Source organism: Cimex lectularius, unplaced genomic scaffold, assembly GCF_000648675.2.
Source record: "Cimex lectularius strain Harlan isolate CLEC.00 unplaced genomic scaffold, Clec_2.1 scaffold41, whole genome shotgun sequence".
Classification (NCBI taxonomy): Eukaryota; Metazoa; Arthropoda; class Insecta; order Hemiptera; family Cimicidae; genus Cimex; species Cimex lectularius.
Window position 1 is genome coordinate 3,111,303 of NW_019393011.1, and position 21,198 is coordinate 3,132,500.

General features: G+C 34.0%; 1 long non-coding RNA gene across 3 annotated transcripts in view; it reads left to right on the forward strand.

The window, feature by feature from the left end:
- LOC106663813 overlaps nt 1-16,563 on the forward strand; it is a 128,696-nt gene extending 112,133 nt beyond the window's left edge. For 2 of the 3 annotated variants that reach the window (XR_002910825.1, XR_002910827.1), the window contains 3 exons: nt 15,379-15,484; nt 15,633-15,988; nt 16,137-16,563. This is a non-coding gene — a long non-coding RNA (uncharacterized LOC106663813). The remainder of the gene's footprint in view (nt 1-15,378; nt 15,485-15,632; nt 15,989-16,136) is intronic. The other variant, XR_002910826.1, reaches the window with a different exon arrangement.
- The last annotated feature ends 4,635 nt before the right edge of the window (nt 16,564-21,198 follow it).

The window sequence follows — 21,198 nt, forward strand, 5'->3', positions numbered from 1 at the left end:
TAAATAGCATAGGTCGGAACTGTTATCTCTTATAGGGTCGTAGTCAAGATAAAAAAAATTCGCACATAATTTTTAAAAAAAGCTAACGGAACGGATGTGGTTATAGAATGTTCTCACATTTAAAACAAGCTTGACTAATAACTCTTTCTACAATAAACCTCTGGGGAAATTTTGAACTTGAGGCAAACTTCTCACACATTACAGATATTTGGAACCAATTTAGAATGGAAGAATAACCAGTTTTTAAAATTGTCCAAAGAATTTTTTTTCATTCTTACAAATATCCTAACTAACCGGGCGCTGCTTCAGATTAAGATGCGGCAACGATTGCTTGGAAGTCTGGTAGATACAAGCCGACGTCCCACAAGGGTGCATTCTTGGTCCCATTCTCTTAATCATCTACACTGCTGGCTTTCCTATATATCCAACACCGTCATTTCAAACTACGTTGATGATACCGGTGTTTTGTCTTCTAACCCGAATCCTATCCAAGCTACCTTCAACAGGCAAAAATACCTGGAGCTTATCGAAGGCTTTTGCAAAAAGTGGAGGCGAAAATGAATGAAGAAACACCTATTTAGTGTATGCATTGAAAAAACAGTCATGTCTTCCAATGTATAACAACAACAATGAGACACTGATTCTCATTCAGGTCAAATAATGAGGGACGTAGACAGCAGACTGAAGTGGAATCCCCCCCAAAGACTAAAGAACAATAACCACTGAACAGAAGACGTAGACAACTCCGAACTCTAGAGCCGAAATCTGCCTTGACTGTCAAAACTTCTCTCGGCAAGAGCGAACATTTTTGAGAATAAGGTAAAAAAAGCTTAGTGAGTGTTTTACTAAACTATCTTCTAGCAAATGCTCAATATGCAGAAACATTGGGTTGTATGATCCTGTTTTCCAAAGGACATATAAGTAATAAGCCATATTGGGTGTTTATGAATCATGACATTATTATTTAATTTTTCTATCCAAGTGTGTTTTGGTTTCCGTCCCTCATCGCCATACATACAAATCCACCACAAAGCCCAAAAAACCTATGGGCGTTCGAAAATGAAGAAAGCACATTTTGAGAATGTCGAGCCCTCACTCTCCCATAAATATTGTCATGTAAATATTGCATTTTTGGTAAAATTTTGTAACTATCTAGCAAATGGTCAGACCCCTGATCACAAATGGAACTCTAGTATGTTGGCCGGAAACACTGAAGAAAGAGGCACAAAAAAGGGTCGTTGGTGGTCGCAACGGTTAAGGCGTTGTCCGCCAGGTCCAAGGTTCGAATCCAGAGGCCTGAATTCAAAACCAATAAACTTACATGTCGGTTTATCTTTCAAAAACACCAGCACCTCCAGGGTTCATATAACCTCGAAGTTGAAATCAGTCGGAAAATATACAAAAAAAAGCACTACAACGCCTACAAAGACTAGCGTAATATGAATTATTATAAGGGATATTAACTATACTCGCTCCACAACAGCTATGGAAACGGCATTCCGTCTTCCACCATCATATATTTACACAAAAGGTGGCCTTTGAGAGTGCCAACGGACTACTGAGAAACTAGGGAATAGCCAGGTGAGAAGCCATCGCAAAATTCTGGAGAGAAATAAAGTAAATGAGAAGCTACAACGGTAGCTTACAAATTGAGAGGCAACAACAAATTCAACTTTGACAGACCCTCCTAGCTTTCAGGAAGGTCCTAATATCTATACACCGATGGATCAAAGATGTAAAAGGGACGAATTATATCCAGCAAAACCCTTTGGACTGGTTGACCTACCTTCCAAGATGAGGACCATGTAATCCAACTCTGTTCGTAAAGAAGAAAATAAAAGATGCATGGATAATTTCGGACAGCCAGTCAGCTAGAAAGGCACTGAATGCTTATGCTTTTAGCTCCATAACCTGAAAATGATTAAATTGCTTAATGGTCCTAAGAAAACACACAAGGTTTGACGTGATTTACGGGACACGAAGGTATAGAAGGAAACAAATAAGATGACCAACTATCCACAGAAGGGGCAGCCCTTTCCCCTACGAACCGGAACCACAACTGGGAGCACCGGAGAGTGTACTAAAATTGGAGCTGGAAAACCGGCTCGAAAAAGAAAGACTCAAACACTGGACAATAGCATCGTATACGAGACAAGATAAGAGATTTATAAATCTCTCAAGGTTATGGATTCCACAATCTATCTAGCAGCCTGATATTTCGATACGAAGTTTTCATCATCATGCCGTTGACATATGTGTAATACAAGGACATATTTTTCGTGACTTCAAGATCGACCACCTCGATATTTTTCCCATTGTAATTAGGGACTGTTGGTACCGGAACGGCTCTGAATGATCGTGATGCGGTAGAAACGACCGTTCAACGGAAGGAAATGTCACTCAGGCTTAAAAGCAGATTCAAATCAACTTCTTAAACTAGTTGAATCATACGCAAAGGATGTCCGTAATAATTTGACAATTACAGCTCCTATTATCTAACGCCTAAACACAAATTGAAAAATTCTATTATTTGGTCTATCTGAAAATAATTGAAATATTTTCCTTGTCCGAAATTGTAGGTGGTTTAATATTTATTTCTTTGGTGTGATCACGGACAACCGAATGTGCCTTTAGATTACGATCAGAGGGGGACAGCTCACGTCAAATTATCAACCACTCTGTCTTACAGCGTTATCGCTATCGATGGAATAGCGTTGACGCTATAATCATTAATAACTTTCCAGAATCACGAAATAATTTGATGATATTTATAATTAAGTCAGCAATTCTATTTCACAATAACTTGGCATACATTACATAAAAAATAACATCTAAACACATAACATCGACTCTTCCCTTTTATTTCGCTCTCTGTTTTTATCTCTCTCTCACACATTCCCCCTTGCCTTGTATCTCTCTTTCAATCTATCTTCAAATTTTCTTCCTTCTTCTTCTTATCTTGTTCATTCTCACATTTTGACTTCTTGTCTCTATCAATACACTACAAACACAAAGATACCCGGAAAACTCCATCTCTGAGCTCACGAGAAAGAGCGCTTTCTTCTAACACACGATTCTCAACGATATCTCTCTTTCTCCCTCTCTTTCTTTCTTAATACACAAACATACAAAGAGTCATGGTGATGTTTGACAAAGCGGTTCTTGGTATATCCACCTATCATTACCTAATCTCCTCAATAAATGTCATATATTGTATATTCCATCCCTTGTGCTCATGATATATTATGGTCAGACAAAACAGTACCTAAGTGAAGGAGTGAGGCAACAGCGGTACGATTGTTCTGACGTGGGTAGACCAGCAACAGCTTTGTCAAAACTTCACCATGACACAGGCATGACATAAATTGGATTAAGAGAAGGTTTTTGACATGGAAAAAGTCTTGGGCAGAAGTCTTATAGAGAAAATGCTTCGCATTAAAGCAGGTGTTAATTCATTGAATTTAAATATGGACATTTACAATCTTAGCGTCATCTTCAGTGGTTTAATTTAGCCTTCCTTAATGTTAATTGTGTCAATCCTAATTCTAGTCAACATGGTTTATCTTTCTATATTTATAAAAACGATGTAGTCACGCTTTTTAATTTGAATTTTTTAAATAACTTTATTAAAGGTTTTAAATATTTTTTGTTATTTAATGTTTAATTTAATTTTATGTTAAATGTTTTTTAAAGTTTTGTTATAGGTTTCAAAATGTTTTATTGTAATCAAATTTATTTATGAATTAATTATTCAGAAATCGTGAGATGCGGTCTGGCGTGATGTAGGTATCAGAAAAACATTTTCTTTATCGTGCCAACGTTTCGATCTTTATTGAGATCATCTTCAGGGCCTGGGATTTACAAACATTGTTTACATATAACAAATACATTTAGGATGTGGAAAAGTGAATTTATACAATGCAAAATATATTTTTTATATTCAATCAAAGTATTTCTACTCACTCAAAGTGTTTGTAAGCGAGTAGAAATACTTTGATTGAATATAAAAAATATATTTTGCATTGTATAAATTCACTTTTCCACATCCTAAACGTATTTGTTAATGTAAACAATGTTTGTAAATCCCAGGCTCTGAAGATGATCTCAATAAAGATCGAAACGTTGGCACGATAAAGAATCGTGTTTTTTTTTCTGATACCTACATCACACCAGACCGCATCTCACGATTTCTGAATAATTATCGATTAACGGTCACTAACCACCACACATTTATTTATGAAAATGTAACGTGTAAGTTGACTTCTCTTGCATATATATATATATACATATACTTATATGTATACGACTAATTGTAAATTTAAATTGTTGTTTTAAAATGATCTGTAGAGCCATGAAGAAGACTGTAATAAAGTCCATTATATTTCGGGGTCCGATTGACCAAGTAACTTTTTTCAGTTAATTAATCTTTATGTAAGGTATTGGTTGAAATGAAAAAGTTAGTGTCACGAGCGAGAATCGAACGTACGACCTTCGACTCAATACCCCGCTGATCTAACCACTTGAGAAGTTACGATAGCTCAAGTGGTTAGAGGGCGTGGGTTCGAATCCCGCTCGTGACACTAACTTGTTCATTTCAACCAATACCTTATATAAAAACTGGAATAAAGGTCGAAAGCTTGGCGTAAAGTTACAATACTTCTTTTCGACCGCATACCTGATCCGCAACAGTATATATGGTGATAGCTAGAGGGTCGATTCATCTTATCTTCGTCGTATAAATAATATTATAATAAAAACAATAACCATAAATAATCATTCAAACGGAATGGATAAATAGTTTAAACACAATTACGTAGGAAGTTGAGGCTAAAAATTCGCCTAGGTAGTTCAGGGTTGTCGAGGCGATAATAAAAATGAAACAGGCCGGCGTAAAATATTCAACGAGATATTAATTATATTCAATGTATTTTACAGAAAAAGCAGAATAACAGGCGAAAGGGATTAAAGAGGGAGGGGATAGAGAGAGTTGTAGCCTTCATTGAAAAGTGCCCCGCCTGGCAACAACCAAGACCTGCAAGCCGGCCGGCATACTTTGACCTGGCTCTCGTGACCTGGGGTCCGAACAATAGCGAATAAATGGTATCGAGGAAAATTGGATGAAGGGGCATTTAGGAGAGCTAGGCCGAGAAAACGGGTTTTTTGCCTTAACCGGATTCCACGTTTTGTCCTAGGGACATTTGGTTTTCCGGTGCGCCGTAGCCCAAAGGCAATAACTGACCTTTAATCTTTTCAACAATTACTCCTAACAATTAACTAAAATTTAACTTTTTACAGTTTACCTTTAAAGTCTGATAAAATTTCTTTAAAAACACTTAACTGTTCCCATAAAGCTTATTGCTATCCAAATCCTTGAACATTGTAATAACTAGTCTGTACAATAAGAAATTTATGTTCTAAAGCATTTCGACATTATATTTTTATAAAGTAAATTTAAATAATTTATGGTTAAGGCGCGTTTTTTCTTAATAAACATCATTTTTATCCAAGGATTCGCTTTCCAGCGATTGTGGTTCAAAAAGGAAACGTTCAATATTACCAACAAACCCTGCCAAATATATTACAAAATAATAAAGTATTTTATGAAAAGTATATAACAGTATATACATTTCGTAATACACATAAATATTTCATTTACATAAAATAAATACAAAACACTGATATCATGAAGATTTCTCCGATAGCAGCGTCGCTTCATAGACAAAACGATAAGTTAAAAATGATTGTTTTGGCATTTATTTTGTTAAAAAAGTACCATAAAATCGGGTTACAAGTAGAGGCTATGGACGTGGGATTTTAACGAAACCTTTTTTGGTTATACCAAGCCAAAAAATATTAGACACGTGTTCGAGCGTTCTTGCCATCTAGTAGTCGAGAAAAAAAAAGAACTATTTTAAGTCATTTACGTATGTTTTTCTCCCTTCATTATATATCTATATCAAGGTCTTTCAAATTATATCAAGGGAAAGATTTTTTTGTGTGAAAAATGAATATCAACTTTGACGATTGGTGAAAAAATTCTTTTACTTTACTTAACAAAAACACCAAAAGAATCAACATGCGCCAAATCAAGCTGCCTATTTAAATACCATACACAATTTGTGACCGAGCAATGCTGCAAAGTAGGTTGGAATTTTTATCAAAATAGACCAAAAAATGCCTCAATAAAAAAAATAAATTAAATTAAATTTAAAAAAATAAATAAATAAAAAAAATATTGCGAGGAAAATTCGTATTTAATTTTTTTAAATTAAAAAAATTAAATACGAATTTTCATCGCAATATTTTATTTCAAATCAAGCTGCCTATTTAAATACAACACAATTTGTGACCGAGCAATGCTGCAAAGTAGGTTGGAATTTTTAACAAAATAGACCAAAAAATTGTCTCAATCCAAAAAAAAAAAAATCAAATATTGCGATGAAAATTCGTATTTAATTTTTTTAATTTAAAAAAATTAAATACGAATTTTCATCGCAATATTTTTTTAAGGTGTAATTAAAACTTTAAACTCTACCTACTTTACTGGAAGCGTATTCTATACCCTCATTTAATACGATACGGCATATTATCTTCTTATTCTAAACATTCTTACAATACATAATAAACTACAAACATTTGCACAACAAAAGCGAAACATCTTATCTAAAACAATGTATATAAATTAGCTAAAAAAATATTTCTGAACTCCTAGGGTTCATTGGAAAGAGCGCTCGGATGCGTCTGATACTTTTCTATATCACCAAAAAAGTTGATCCCACCTCATTTGCGACCCCCTTGTAGTGCTTTTTTTAACACCTGCATTTATTAAATAAGAACAGTTTAATCTCATGGTAGCTAAGTTTGAAGGAATTTTTAATTGGCAGACGAAATCTAATTTACTATATCTTCTAGACTCTCTTAAATTACAAAATAAACATACATGACTGCGATCTGATTGGAAATATATATTATACATATGTTTTGCATATATTGTATTACTTTCTATTATGCAATGTTAGAGTGGGAAGCATGACCTGTTGAAATTCTTCAACAACATATAAGATATCGGCTCCTATCCTGACCGCCGGCGTCATGCACTTATCATTCCCGTCCTTAAGGAGCGCAGGGACATGAATCTGGTTAGGAGTTTTAGGCCGATTTCCCTGACGATCCTGAACAGACTGCTAGGTTCCTTTGACCTGGTGTCTTGAACCAAACGGGGGGTTTACAGCATGTATCAGGCGGATTCCCTAGGCATGTTCTGCAGTCTGCTTGTCTCCTCTGGTATGATATTCACGATGTTTCTAAATAGAAAGCATGCTTTGGTCGTGTTCTTTGTTCTCGAGAAGAAGTAGTTTTTTACGGAGCACTTGAGAACGGCAGCGAGTATCTGGGCCCCTGTTCTGATTCTTGGAGGATTTTTTTATTGTGTATAGTAATGATAGGTTTTGGTCTCTAGCGTGTGTTGAGAGTGATTGTATTTATTAACAGGAAGTGAAATGTGAGAAGGTACATGGCGGAATATTGAGTACCACATCGACCCCTAGTTAGGTTAGTTATATAATAGGCGTAAAGGGAGGAATATCGAGTTGAAGGAATTTTTAATGGAGAAACGAAATAGGGCAACTAGAAATGCAATTTACTATGTTACCCTTACCATACCATTACCCTAATTGAGAGAATGGTATGTACATAAGAAATAATGTATTTAAGGGGGGTGAATGTGTTTGGATTTAGGAACTGATTGCGTTGGATGCTGCAATTTCCTAGTTGTCTAAGCCCGGACTACCAACATTCTGTGGTGATTCTCGAGGCCTGCCGGTAGTTTATTGTAAATTACAAAAGCTGGAAGTCATAGGCTCAACTCTATACACGTGTACGTTCATGCGTGTGCAGAGTTGAGGTTAGATAGATCAGTAAACAATGATTATATGATAGTATACTGCGAACAATTTTTTGGGGGTTATTAAAATTATACTTGAACATGATTTATTTTATTATTATTATTTTTTTACGAGGGTTTGCAACAGCAGAGGTTATTTCAACCCTTGGGGAGCCGGTGTTTTTGAAAAAAGCCCATTTGTAAGCATGTCGGGTCCGAATGCAGGGCCGCTGGATTCGAACCCGGGACCTTTACCTTACAGTGATGAGCGCCGTGTCAACGCCTAAACCGTTGCTGCCACCGACGCCACTAAATGACTTATTAATGACATTGGTAGCAAGAACATACGTGTTGTTATATAATTGTTCCTGATAGACGATTTTTATTGATCTTGCAAGGGGATGACCAGGTTGGAGGGTCACGGATTTTGACCAATCTACGCTCTAAAATATCGGACAAGTATCCGCCAATTTTCGTGAATAGGCCGTGGTTTCGCAAAACACATTTTTTTAGGTGAAATTTTCCTTTTCTTAATATTTTTATTTCGCCGTTCCACTTGCTCAAATCAAATATGTGAATATATCTTTTTTAAGCATTTTTTTTTATGAAGAATGTAATAAAAATATAGTAAAGCTATCAAGTTTATCAATAACAAAAAAAATTAAAAACAAATATTTTTCAAGTAAACTAGGCTATAATTTGTTTCGTAAAACATGAATTTTCGTTTTAGCGCCTCTAGGGACACCTAAATATTTTTTATTCAATTTTTCCGATTTTTGGGAAGTCGTTATCTGAATATTTGATTTAAACGGCTTTAATTCAATAGCTAGAAGGATTTTAGCGTCAACTATACCATTTGAAAGAACAAGAACGTAGCTATTTAAAGATGTTTGTACCATTAAAATATATATAACATTTCAATAAGAAAATACACAAAATAGCAAAATTATTTGTCAGAAATTAACCTCCTTTTTTAAAATGGATATAATAATCCGATTTTAATGGTCGGTAGGTATAAATGCACTACTTTGCATTTCTTGAAAACAAATTAACAAACATGAAATTCTGTCTACTAGCTTTTGATAAAAGTGATGCTAAAGCTTGTACTAGGAATGTCAGTTGTATTTATAAAAATTTTAAAATAAGAGAAAATAAGTTACTGAATTGTGTACGTGACTTTGCGTTCTTTTATGCCCACGTCCAGTCCAGGGACATTTGATTTCCAGTATATAAATTGTAGCATAAAGGCGTCCGCGAGTTTTAATTCTCACCTTCAAGGAAATAAGTAAAATTATACTATGTATATATATAAAAAAATTTTTACATGGTACGAAACGTTGTGTATCACATATAAAGGAAAATTAAACAACATTATAAAGAAATTACTACAATAAATGGTTTCCTTATTTTCTTCTTTATTTCGTTTAGTTGTTTCATAACTTATTTATAGTGAGAAGAACGATTTCAGAGAATCCATTTACGTGATTGTTTAATCATTATTTATTTTCTGGAATCGGCACACGATCAATCACAGGTCCGCGCATTCTCGCTAATGAACCGAACAGGACCGAAATACGTCTCAATCCTAAATCACTAGAATTATTTGTTTGGGATTATTCGTAATTCCCAATAAGTGTTATTAACCTCCAGCAGTTCCCCACTGAAGACGGCGTAATGCCGAATCGCGTTTGAGTAATTCAATAATTGAATAAACCAGCGAGTAAAGACGGACCCAATAAATGACCCTATGCTGGTTCAGTATATTAAAGTTTTGATTTGAGATAATCCGGTAAACGTTTGTAACCATTCCCTCGCGACGGTTTATCAACAAATGCGAAATGTCTTTGCAAATTCGTCGTTTAAAACGGCGGGTTCAACTGCGTACACCGTGTAATTCAATTCGCTAAATTTAGAGTGTTGATACAATTTATTAGATGAGTAGCAAAATTGTGCAAGTTTTGTGTATATACATTAAAAAAACGTTAGGGCGGGATTGTGAAATCTTGGCTTCCTTCCCGTCGTGTATTTCTTAGATTCAAATTTAGGCTTTGTGTAGTGATTAGTGACCGTTAGTCTCTGATTATTGAAATCGTGAGATGCGGTCTGGTGTGACGTAGGTTTCAGAAAAACATTTTCTTTATCGTGCCAACGTTTCGATCTTTATTGAGATCATCTTCAGGGCTCAAAGTATTTGTTTTCTGCGTAATTGTGCCATTCTTGCGTGTCTTGCGTGTTGAGAATGAGAGGGCACAAATTTCAACTACATATGGACACGAAGCAAAAAAGGGCACTCTCAACACGACACGCAAGAATGGCACAATTACGCAGAAAACAAACACTTTGAGCCCTGAAGATGATCTCAATAAAGATCGAAACGTTGGCACGATAAAGAAAAGAAAATGATACCTTTCTTCCATATAGAGTGGCAAGTCAACTGAAGATTTTAATACCTGTAGGTACAGCAATGATTATGGTTGCAGAAGTGAAATATGCTCGCGTATCTATACCTATTCCTACTGTAAGTATATGGTGTGCTCATACAATAAATCCTAGGATTCCAATGTTTTTCTGAAACCTAAGTCACACCAGACCGCATCTCACGATTTCCGAATAATTTTAGGCTTTGTACTTCTGAACTACGCGTTTAATTAATAATCTCATTTGACGGGGGATTAAAGAAATGTTTCCAACACTAGTTAAAGCTCGATCCCATTTTTCTTTTTTCATGTTATTTCAGTCGGTGTGTATTAATAGACTTAACAAGTTTGAAGGAGGAGCCCCTTCCTTAAAGTTAACGAGATTCTTGCCGATTAACCTCCACACTTGGATAAACGCATCGTAAGGAATTTTAGAATTTTTAATTTATAGTTTTAAGTGCCAATTATAGTTTTCTTCACCGACTGCAAATATTCCACAAAAGCGACAAGAAATGTAATATTGTTATTAAAGTTCCATTTCCTCTGGAGAAATTTCTAAATTTAAATTATTAATGTTTCATCAAAGCGAAATTATTTAGTATTCTGAAAGTCTTACAATTTTGATATTTAAAAAAAAAGAGTAATATAAACCACCAGGTTCTTGCTTTTCTACTTTGTTGGTTGATCCCTGAATATAAAACCTTTAAATTTATATCGCAGAGAAGAAAATACTGGAGTGTTGCTAAGAGAGAATTTGTGCGCAGAATATCACAGCACCGATAACAATTGCTTTAGATGACTGACTTCTTTAAAAGGAAATGACGTAGACAAGGTTGGATGTGAAATGACCTTGGTGGTCAAAGCAAATCATTTTTGTTGAGATTTTGTTTTAAAATATATAAACTACTTTACTTTTTTATCATAACCCACTCTATTCCTCTAATGGAGACAACCAAAAACACACGTTCATAAAAAGTATTCTTCATTTATTAACAAGTATCGATTTCGGAGTGCTGCTATCTTAAAAGAGCCCTGTTTCAAGGAACACTGTGGAATAACAACCTATAGAATGTAATATAATTAGTATAACAACATTATCAAGGTAAGATATATAAACTACTCTGGTTTTTGACTTATTGAATTATGATTGGGTTAACCGCCTGCGCTCGCCGTCTGTAAGGCGCGTTTCCTCTCATCGACATCGTAAGTGGGAGTCTGTTCTAGTGCATTGCCTTTTGTACAGTTTCCTCTAGACTAAAAGTAGGCGGGAGTAGATCTACATATATTACCCTTATTTTAATTGTGTTTAATTTAAGCCGTATGTTTCTATTTTGCCTTTTTAGTTTATAATAGCTGCCGATTGATAAACCCATGCCGGTTTTGTAGGAACGGGCGACGGTTTAGCTGTTCCGATCCGACGCTGGGTGGGGAGCATCGTAAGACAAGGTCATTACCCGGCCTAGCTAGACTTTTGCTTCCTACCACTCGGTCAACACACGGCTTGCCAAAATCCCTAGGTCAGTGATCCCCCGTCCTACCTTACCCACTTTTCAAATCAGCTGTATGTCTGCTCTCCCTTTGTACAGGCCCCGTCTTCCTTCATCACCCACTCGTTTAAACATGCTTTATTATTGAAATGAATCCTTTAACGGCTTTCAAAAGGCTTGTACAATTTGTATTTTAGAACATTAACTCAATGAAATTTGATAATATTCTGCCCTTATTACAGTGCGATTAGGATCACAACTATTGTGTTTTGAATGAAAGGCATAATAATTCTACATAAAGGAAGCATTAAGCCACTATGTATCATTCTAAAATAATTTAATTTGGTTTTTCGAAGAAATGCAATTAAAGGTTTCTGTAGGCAGGTAAGTTGCGGTGAAAGCCAGAATAGTTTTAATCAAACAAGTTAATATAAAAACTAATTTGATGGTGGTAATTAAAAAGTGAAATTGTGATGATGTGTGCTGGACCTGGAATTTATTAAAAGCCGTCAATTGATTGGTGGCTGAATATTTTTTATTAGGTTGACTCCAAAAGTTTAATTTTAACGTAAAAACTATCTGTTGGTACCAAACTATGATTTCAATGTCAATCATAAATGATTGCACTACTGTGTAAGTTGCAACGTATATGGTAGACATTTAATAAATACATATTATTTTTTACATATTAATTGAATAAATAACATACAATAATTATTTTTGTATATTTAGAAATATTACTTTATGATTGTAACGGTGCATAAGGTTAAATACCAATTTTTGCTGATTAATCAATCGGTGTTTTGCTGAAAAAATAGGTGTCAAAGCTAGTAGTTTAATCCCTAGTTATTTCGTGGTCCGATTGACCAAATAACTTCTTTCAATTAATTCATCTTTTTATGTAAGGTATTGGTTGAAATGAAAAAATGTCACGTGCGGGATTCGAAGCCGAAGGTCGTGGGTTCGAATCCCGCTCGTGACACTAACATTTTCATTTCAACCAATACCTTAGATAAAAAGATCAATTAATTGAAACTAATAGTTTAATTTTTACCTAAAACTATATTTAAAAAAATTGAACTCGCTGTTTTAATTGACTTGCGAATGTCATCTCAGTTACACCAAAGGCCTGATTTTAACCGAAAAGTGAAGTTTGGTCGTTTGATCATTGTTGTCTGTCTCGTTGGTTCAGACGCGACTGAAAACGGCAAAATACCGAAGTCGCGAGAAGTTTATTTTAAAATGTTAATGTTTTAGTTTCTACTCCTAAATCTAATAGTTTTATTGTCTTAAAAAATGATTATGTTGAATATGTGTTCAATATGTCGTCATAAACAGCCGCAGCAGAAATCCACATGTAAACTCGAAATATAATTATTACCTAAACGAGATTTTAAAAACTTCACCCTTTGTGCTAAATCTCGAAGTTTAAACATCATGAAAAAATTTAAATGGAACTGCATCCAAGTAAATCACAGGTCCTTGAAGACTCTTTGCTAGGTTGAAGACAGATTTTCACCAGTACTGAATACAAGTAAAGATATCACAAATTTATCTAGCCTCTCTCTAGATGACACTCTTCTACCATCTTGTACTGCCCTCATTGGTTTTGTCTGTCAAAATTTACCGACTTATAAAAAAAATAGGAAACAGACCAACAGCTTATGATGGAGAATGGTCGAAACTCGCTTCACGGAAAAAGCCAACGAAACCAGACTGACCAGGATGATCTCAAACCATCAGGCTAATGGTTAAATAACAAAACTAGTGAGTTATATGATGCAAAATATTCTTTAAAATAAATTCCAATATGCTAGTTTATAAAATACTGATGATACGTTAAACATATTTATAGGGTTTTATGAAGTAGTCAGCAAGCGATAATTTGTAGAAATTGTATATTATTACATTAATTTCACTTTTTTGCATATTAAAATATTTATCGAAAAACTGTAAAGTACAAACTGTAGTGGAAATAGAGGCTGTTGAAAAGAGTTATCATTGAATAACTCCACAAGAATTACTATAAAACTTTATATCAAATATCTTGTCTTTTTTTATATTTCAGGATTTTATTCGCTTGAGATCATGTTACTATGTCAGTTTTGTCTATGTAGAGGCTGGATAAATATGACAATAAAAAAGATAGCATTGAATCATAAGATATTGACCAATAAGATAATATCATTGATACGAGTGAAGTTGGTTTAACGATGATGTTGCTGGCTATATCTGTGCATTTGAAGTTAGAATATGGCAGAGAACCTAAATTTATTTATAAAAGTATTAAAAACCATAATTTCAATGTTTAATATTTCTATATTTAAAGTAGTCATTCAGAAGACAGCGAATTGTACAGTTGCAGGCTAATTAAATTATTTCTTAGATTCAGACGCTACAGTCTAGCTTATTTGTTGGTGGGAGCTCTGCTGAGTCGTTGGTAATTAATCCATGGATAGTTTTTGTCCAACTTAATGAAGCCGAGTGCCGGCAACGCCTCCGTAAATTGTGCTAACGGTATGAACCACTCAATCGTCACTATCAAATGGTATTCTTGTATGATGAAAGGCTTTCTAATATGTAAAGTAAGAAGAGAATTAATTAAGATTATTTATTAGTTTAGGCAGTTCATTCAAGAAGGATGTCAGACCATTCAGAATTCATATGGAATTTTGAACCAACGCTTTTTATTATTCTTCCCTTATATTTTCGCTTCAGGCGAAACTGTTTCCCCCTTTCTTTATAGGCAATTTTAATTAAGATAATTGGTGCGGAAGGGCAACATCCGAATAATATAGATTACACGTGATTTCAGTTGAATAGTTAAGACCTGGAACCCATTCTTGAGATCGTCATTTTTTACCCCTTAATTTTAAACAACGTTAAGCAAAAAAAAAGCTGCGTTTTAAAGTAAATAAAAGAACTTGATTGTCATAATCTTCATCCGTTGTTGAAACGAAGATAATCAAAGTCAGTTTAGTTAAAATATATCTAATAACATCATATTAGTGTTTCGATGTCGAACTTGATCAATACTACGAACAAAATGAAAGTAAGTAAAGTGACTACTCTAATAAATTAAAATTTAAACTGAATTCCTGTAAAACAAAAATATTTATAAAACATTAGACGTTCTTAAAGTAGATCCTCTGAACAACATACCATCTAAGGATGGAAAGACGAAAAACAATCATTAAAAAAAAATCCGCGTTAAAAAATCGAGCAAAATTGATCAAAGTAGCAAAACGTACAAGCTAGGAGTTGGATGCTGGTGTAGTACTGTAGTAAGTTGGATTGGGTATTAAAAAAAACATGAATGGGAAAGGTATAAATGATCTCGAAAACGTTCCTAAAAGCCACAAGAACCTGATCACATCATATCTCCACACGAAACACACAACCAAGAAAAGGAGATAAACCCAAGTAAAGAAAAATCTCTGTCAGAACAGGTACACACTTCCAAGATGTGTTGAATAAAGTTCCTAGTTTAAGCTAATTAAAAACCAGCTGGAAGAGGACCTCATACACAACTTTATATTGATTTTAATGTTTATTGTTCAAAGTGTTAATAAAAATCTGTTGTATTTTTCAGAAAAAACTTTCAACCTGATCATACTGAAGGACTGCTACTCCTGATGGATAGAAATCATTATGGACGATGCTTCATTTAAAAGCAAACAAATTTAATGTCAGAACAGGTACACACTTCCAAGATATGTTGAATAAAGTTCCTAGTTTAAGCTAATTAAAAACCAACTGAAAGCGGACGTCATACAAAACACAACTTTATATTGATTTTAATGATTATTGTTCAAAGTGTTAATAAAAATCTGTTGTATTTTTCAGAAAAACTTTCAACCTGATCATACTGAAGGACTGCTACTCCTGATGGGTAGAAATCATTATGGTCGATGCTTCGTTTAAAAGCAATCAAATTTAATTCAGAACAGGTCCACACCTCCAAGATGTGTTGAATAAAGTTCCTAGTTTAAGCTAATTAAAAACCACCTGGAAGCGGACCTAAAAAAACCCACACTTTATATTGATTTTAATGATTATTGTTCAAAGTGTTAATAAAAATCTGTTGTATTTTTCAGAAAAACTTTCAACCTGATCATACTTAGGGACTGCTACTCCTGATGGATAGAAATCATTATGGACGATGCTTCGTTTAAAAGCAATCAAATTTAATGTCAGAACAGGTACACACTTCCAAGATATATTGAATAAAGTTCCTAGTTTAAGCTAATTAAAAACTAGCTGGAAGCGGACCTCATATAAAACACAACTTTATATTGATTTTAATGTTTATTGTTCAAAGTGTTAATACAAATCTGTTGTATTTTTCAGAAAAACTTTCAACCCGTATCATACTGAAGGACAGCTACTCCTGATGGATAGAATTCGTTATGGACATTATGCTTCGTTTAAAAGCAAACAAATTTAATGCCGGGTTTCAGGGAGGCTTCTGAATCACCTTCGTTCTCAAGTCTTGTCTGCTGATCAGAAACATCAGCTGGACTCGAATATATTTCAAAACATTCTGATCGCCACAAAACTTAACTTTCAAGGTGCTTTATCCAAGACGTTGTCTTGATTCCGTGGTAAATAAGCTTTGAAACTACTATATCGTCTTAACACCATCGAATTTTGTAACAAACCACTTTTTTATGGAAAAAACCGACTCGTCAAATATCAAAAATCCATGTCTATTTATGGAGCTTTTAATTAATAATTAAATTTAATTAAAACTAGAAACACTCAGTTGTTCTGTCAAGCTTTCGAGAAAAATAATAGTTTTAAAATCCTGATGAATATTTCTTGAAAGCTTGACGAAGGAACTTGGTGCTTGATTTTTATTTCAAATTGATCCGTGATTTTTAATTAAAAAATAAATGTTTATTATTAATTAATTGTATTAATATTTTTTTATTATTTTATTAATAACTTTATTAAATAGTACTATTAACCATTTTCAGTTTTGGTTAAAAATAATCTTTCTTCTTAAGAAAACGCTCCTTCCAAAAATGTACAACAATATCTCTCGTGGCTGCAAAATAGACTACTTACTCCTTAGTGAGAACGGAACGATTCGATTTTTATACAAGAAGGAAAGAGTCTTATTATTCTTTGTCTGCTCATCCAAAAATGTCTTTCATCATTGCTCCCGGGTTCTGTTAAAAATTGAGATATTTATATTCCGATACATGCAGGGTGATCGTTCTATTGTTCATGGTGGTGAATGCCTAACAGGAAGTACCTTCAAGGATAACGGTCTATTATTGTACCATTACATTACTTATAAGGCTGTTCCACAGTGGACCGTAATATAATAATATTTTAGTCGGACGATATACATTGTTCCTTGGCAAATTTCATTCGTAAGCAAATCCGATGCAACCCGATTCGTTGGGCCGGTTTTTGCCTTAAAATAATCTTAAGGGACAGAGGTAATTAAAATAATTTTTTAGTCTTATCTAATCTTACTTTAATTTAATTTGTTTTAATATAATGTACGTTACCCTAGGTTTCTATATAATATTGTGTTGTAATCACGGCAAAATTCTACTTTGAAGTCTTAAAAAAATTATTATTAGGAAACATAGATTTCTAGATCAATATTAAAAATTATATCTTCTTTTTCCTCTTACTAGTAATTTATTAAAATTGACTACTAATCTGAACATGATTAACCTGTACATTGAATATTTCGAGTGTTTTAATCAATATAACATTTGATTTAAGCAAGAAAAATTTGCATTTACCTTTAATTACACTAAGGTACAGGCTGAATTTTTTTTAAATTTGTTTATTTTACAACTGCATACAGAATGCAACAGGCAAAAATTGTATTATTTACAAGGATATAAATATACCGATGCACATACACAACATTGTATGCCCATTTACATGTCTGGTGTGATTCATTTCAATGACCACCATGGAGTGAAAGTGGTTGTAATTGGCCATTATGGCATGAAGTCAACAGCAGCCTAGAGTGGCCGAAGTTACACAATCAGATGGTCGCGAGAACACCTACGCTTCAGTCTTCTATGAAGGTTGGAAAGAATGGTCGAGCCGGACAGGTTGCGAATTAATGGGTTGTCGTGAAAGGATAGTTAGGAGTGAAATTTATTCTAACTGACCAGGTTTGGGATGTAGGGTTTGCTGAGATCGGAGAAGATAGTATGATTGGTGACGTATAATATATCACCAACTATTGTGCGAAGGATTTTGGATTGTAGGGATTGGATTTTGTTAACATTCGAATGCTTGGCTGTCCCCTAGATATCAAGTCCCATAGATAAGCAAATTGGGGTGATTAGGGTAGTGTATGATTGTTTTTGTTTATATCTTATATGAGCATTTTGTATCTAAAGTTATGAGGTTGTGCAAAATGTATGATTAATATTTAATTTCTAAACGTAAGGTGTTTTAAAAGAGTAGTAATTAACAAATCGAAAGCGTATTAAATAAAAATAAAGGCTGCTTCTTGGCGTAAATGTAGCAAATTATATTCTCATTATTAAATTGAGTTTTAAACAGCGTCAATGTGATAATTTAATTCGGTAACTTATATTCTTACTTGGTTAAGAAAGAACGAAATAATCAAATTTAATTTATTTATACAGTGTTTTGTAATTATGGTCGTATTTTCCATGATGGTGAAGTGGTTACGGAATCCGACTAGTATTTGCCAGCCTATCGGTTCTGGGTTCGAAACCTGGGCTAGCCCTTGGAATTTTTATTTAAATAATTAACTTACTAGAAATTACTTTTCTTTAACTTTATAATTTTTTTCTCTTTTATGCATTATTTATGTATGTATACATCTCGTTTTTCATTAATAATCATTTTTCAATTAATTAAGGTTTTTAGTTGAGATAAAAAAGCCAGGGTCACGAGCGGGATTCGAACCCACGACTTTCGGCTAGATACGCCGCTACTCTACCACTTGAGCTATCATGACTTCGAGCCACTCGGACACTAACTTCCCATCTCAACCCCACATTTTTTAATTTTCCCTCCTTTTTATCATTTTTCAAAGGTCGTGTAATCTATTTGATTCTCGGCGACAAATGAAATGGCCACGGAGAGCTTTAGTGAAGGTATACTTCATTAAATTATTAAATTCACTAGTTTGCGTGGTCCGCTTGGCCAATTAATATCTTTCAATTAATTAAGGTTTTTAGTTGAGATAAAAAAGTCAAAAATGACAAAAAGGAGGAAAAATTCGGAAGGTGGGGTTGAGATGAGAAGTTAATGTCCGAGAGGATCGAAGTCACGACAGCTCAAGCGGTAGAGTGGCGGCGTATCTAGCCGAAGGTCGTGGGTTCGAATCCCGCTCGTGACGCTGACTTTTTTATCTCAACTAAAAACCTTAATTAATTGAAAGATATTAATTGGTCAAACGGACCACGAAAACTAGTGAATTAACCATTTTATTGACATTTCGCTTTACAATTCCTAGCCAACAAACTGAGAGAGTTTGTAATTTGAACCTTCGCGACCATTGCAGTTTGTCTATCATCCTGGTCTGTCAAAAGCGTTTCTGGAATTCACCGTCTTTAGTGTTGAGAGTGTCTGGGGGCAAACTGAAGATAACGAAAAGCCGAACTGTCTGACAGACCAACCCAGCAGCCAGATGACCGGAAGGATCAAATTACAGGTCCATCGCACCGCACCACAGGAGGAAAATGCGATGAGGCTCCCAACTCATCACGTTTACAACTATGAAAAAATAAATTTATGAAAGAAATATTGGCATGCATACTATGTATATACGATGGTTATTTATACGTTGGTGAAGTTGTCAAGAATGCAATATAAAAGAAAATGCGAAAAAAAAAGAAATGAGTTATAAGTTCTAAAGGAGTTTGCACAACTTAACAAACATGCTGCGGGCTTAATTCAACTTGTTATTCTCTCTGTAAACATTTGTTTGTTTCAAGCTGGCGATTCAAAAAGTTCCTTCGTTGCCATCAAGTTTAGGGAATTATATTATTCTGAACCTTTCAAAAATGAAGATGATAAAAAGAAAGAAAGTGTGAGGGTAAGAATCTTTTATAAAAAGCATACGAAGTGTACGTTTAGCCTACGACCCTCGTATTTTCGTATTGCAAATCCGGAGGATTTTTATATAATAGGATGAACTTTCTCTCCTGTTCATAATCGTACTTCCTATAAGGATCGAAGGATCCCTTCTATTTTATCCAAAAAGAAAGAGGAGGCCAACAACAATTTTCTGCTCCGTTTCAACCTGTTCCCTACAGGCAACATTTGTTCTCAATCTAAGACCACGAATAACTTCGTTAATAGGTTAGCAGCAAAAAACCATTTTAGTTGCCTAGGAAAGCACTGTATAAAGAACAAATAGAACAAGTAAACACATCCAAATCCAGTTCCATTACAAACTAATTCATTATAGACATTCATTTTTAAACTTTTGGTTATTTATTTATATTTTATGGTTACTTGTGTCATTTCGTACGGAATTATGATTAGTTCAATAATTTACAATTAGCTTTTTGCTTATGGTTTTGTATTCATTCATACTCGAGCATTAATAAAACAAAATCCAGCTAACGATGATTTTTGTATTTTCGTGTAGGTTTACTACGTTAAAGGTAATCGTGACACTAACAAAAAGGGGTTTACAATAAATACAGCAATAGCTCTACTAGTCGAATAATATTTACAAAATTAGAGTTACGTTGAAATAGTTAACAAAAGCCATTTAAAAATGATTAAATCTAATCTTCACATATAAAATTAATTAAAGTATGTTAGCTAATGTTTATTAAATAAATAAAGGCCGTTCTGACAAATGATGAAATCCAGCCCTCATGAACTCATTGATCGAAGCTTCTGTTCACTGTTACTGGTGGTCCAATCAAAGTTTGATACAAAATAGTCAAAAAGTCTAAATTAATATTTAGTCAATTTTAATGCCTTCAATGGATTCAATAAAAATTAGAATGTCCATCTAAATAAAATTTTATTATTTATTATTATTATTTTATTGAAATATAAATAAATACATACTGATAAAGTGTAAGAGTCAGAAGAAAAGAGGAACAGATGGGTAATATATAGTTAGAAAGATAAATAGATAAAAAGGAGGGAAAGAGAGAGAGTGAGAGAGAGAGAGAGAGAGAGAGAGAGTGAGAGAGAGCGAGAGAAAGTGAGAGGGGGGCGAAAGGTGAAAGAGAAAAAGTAAGCTTTTCGATCATGTAAGCTTTGGTCACAAGGACCCTTACTTTTAACGTGATTCGAATATTATACAGTTTTACACATTATTTTAAACTTCTAACATATAACTTTAGTTTTTTGTTTTGCAGTTCATTAGTTCAAATTTACAAATGTATACATACAACCAGGAGATGGATTTATATTTGTAAGTGTGACATTT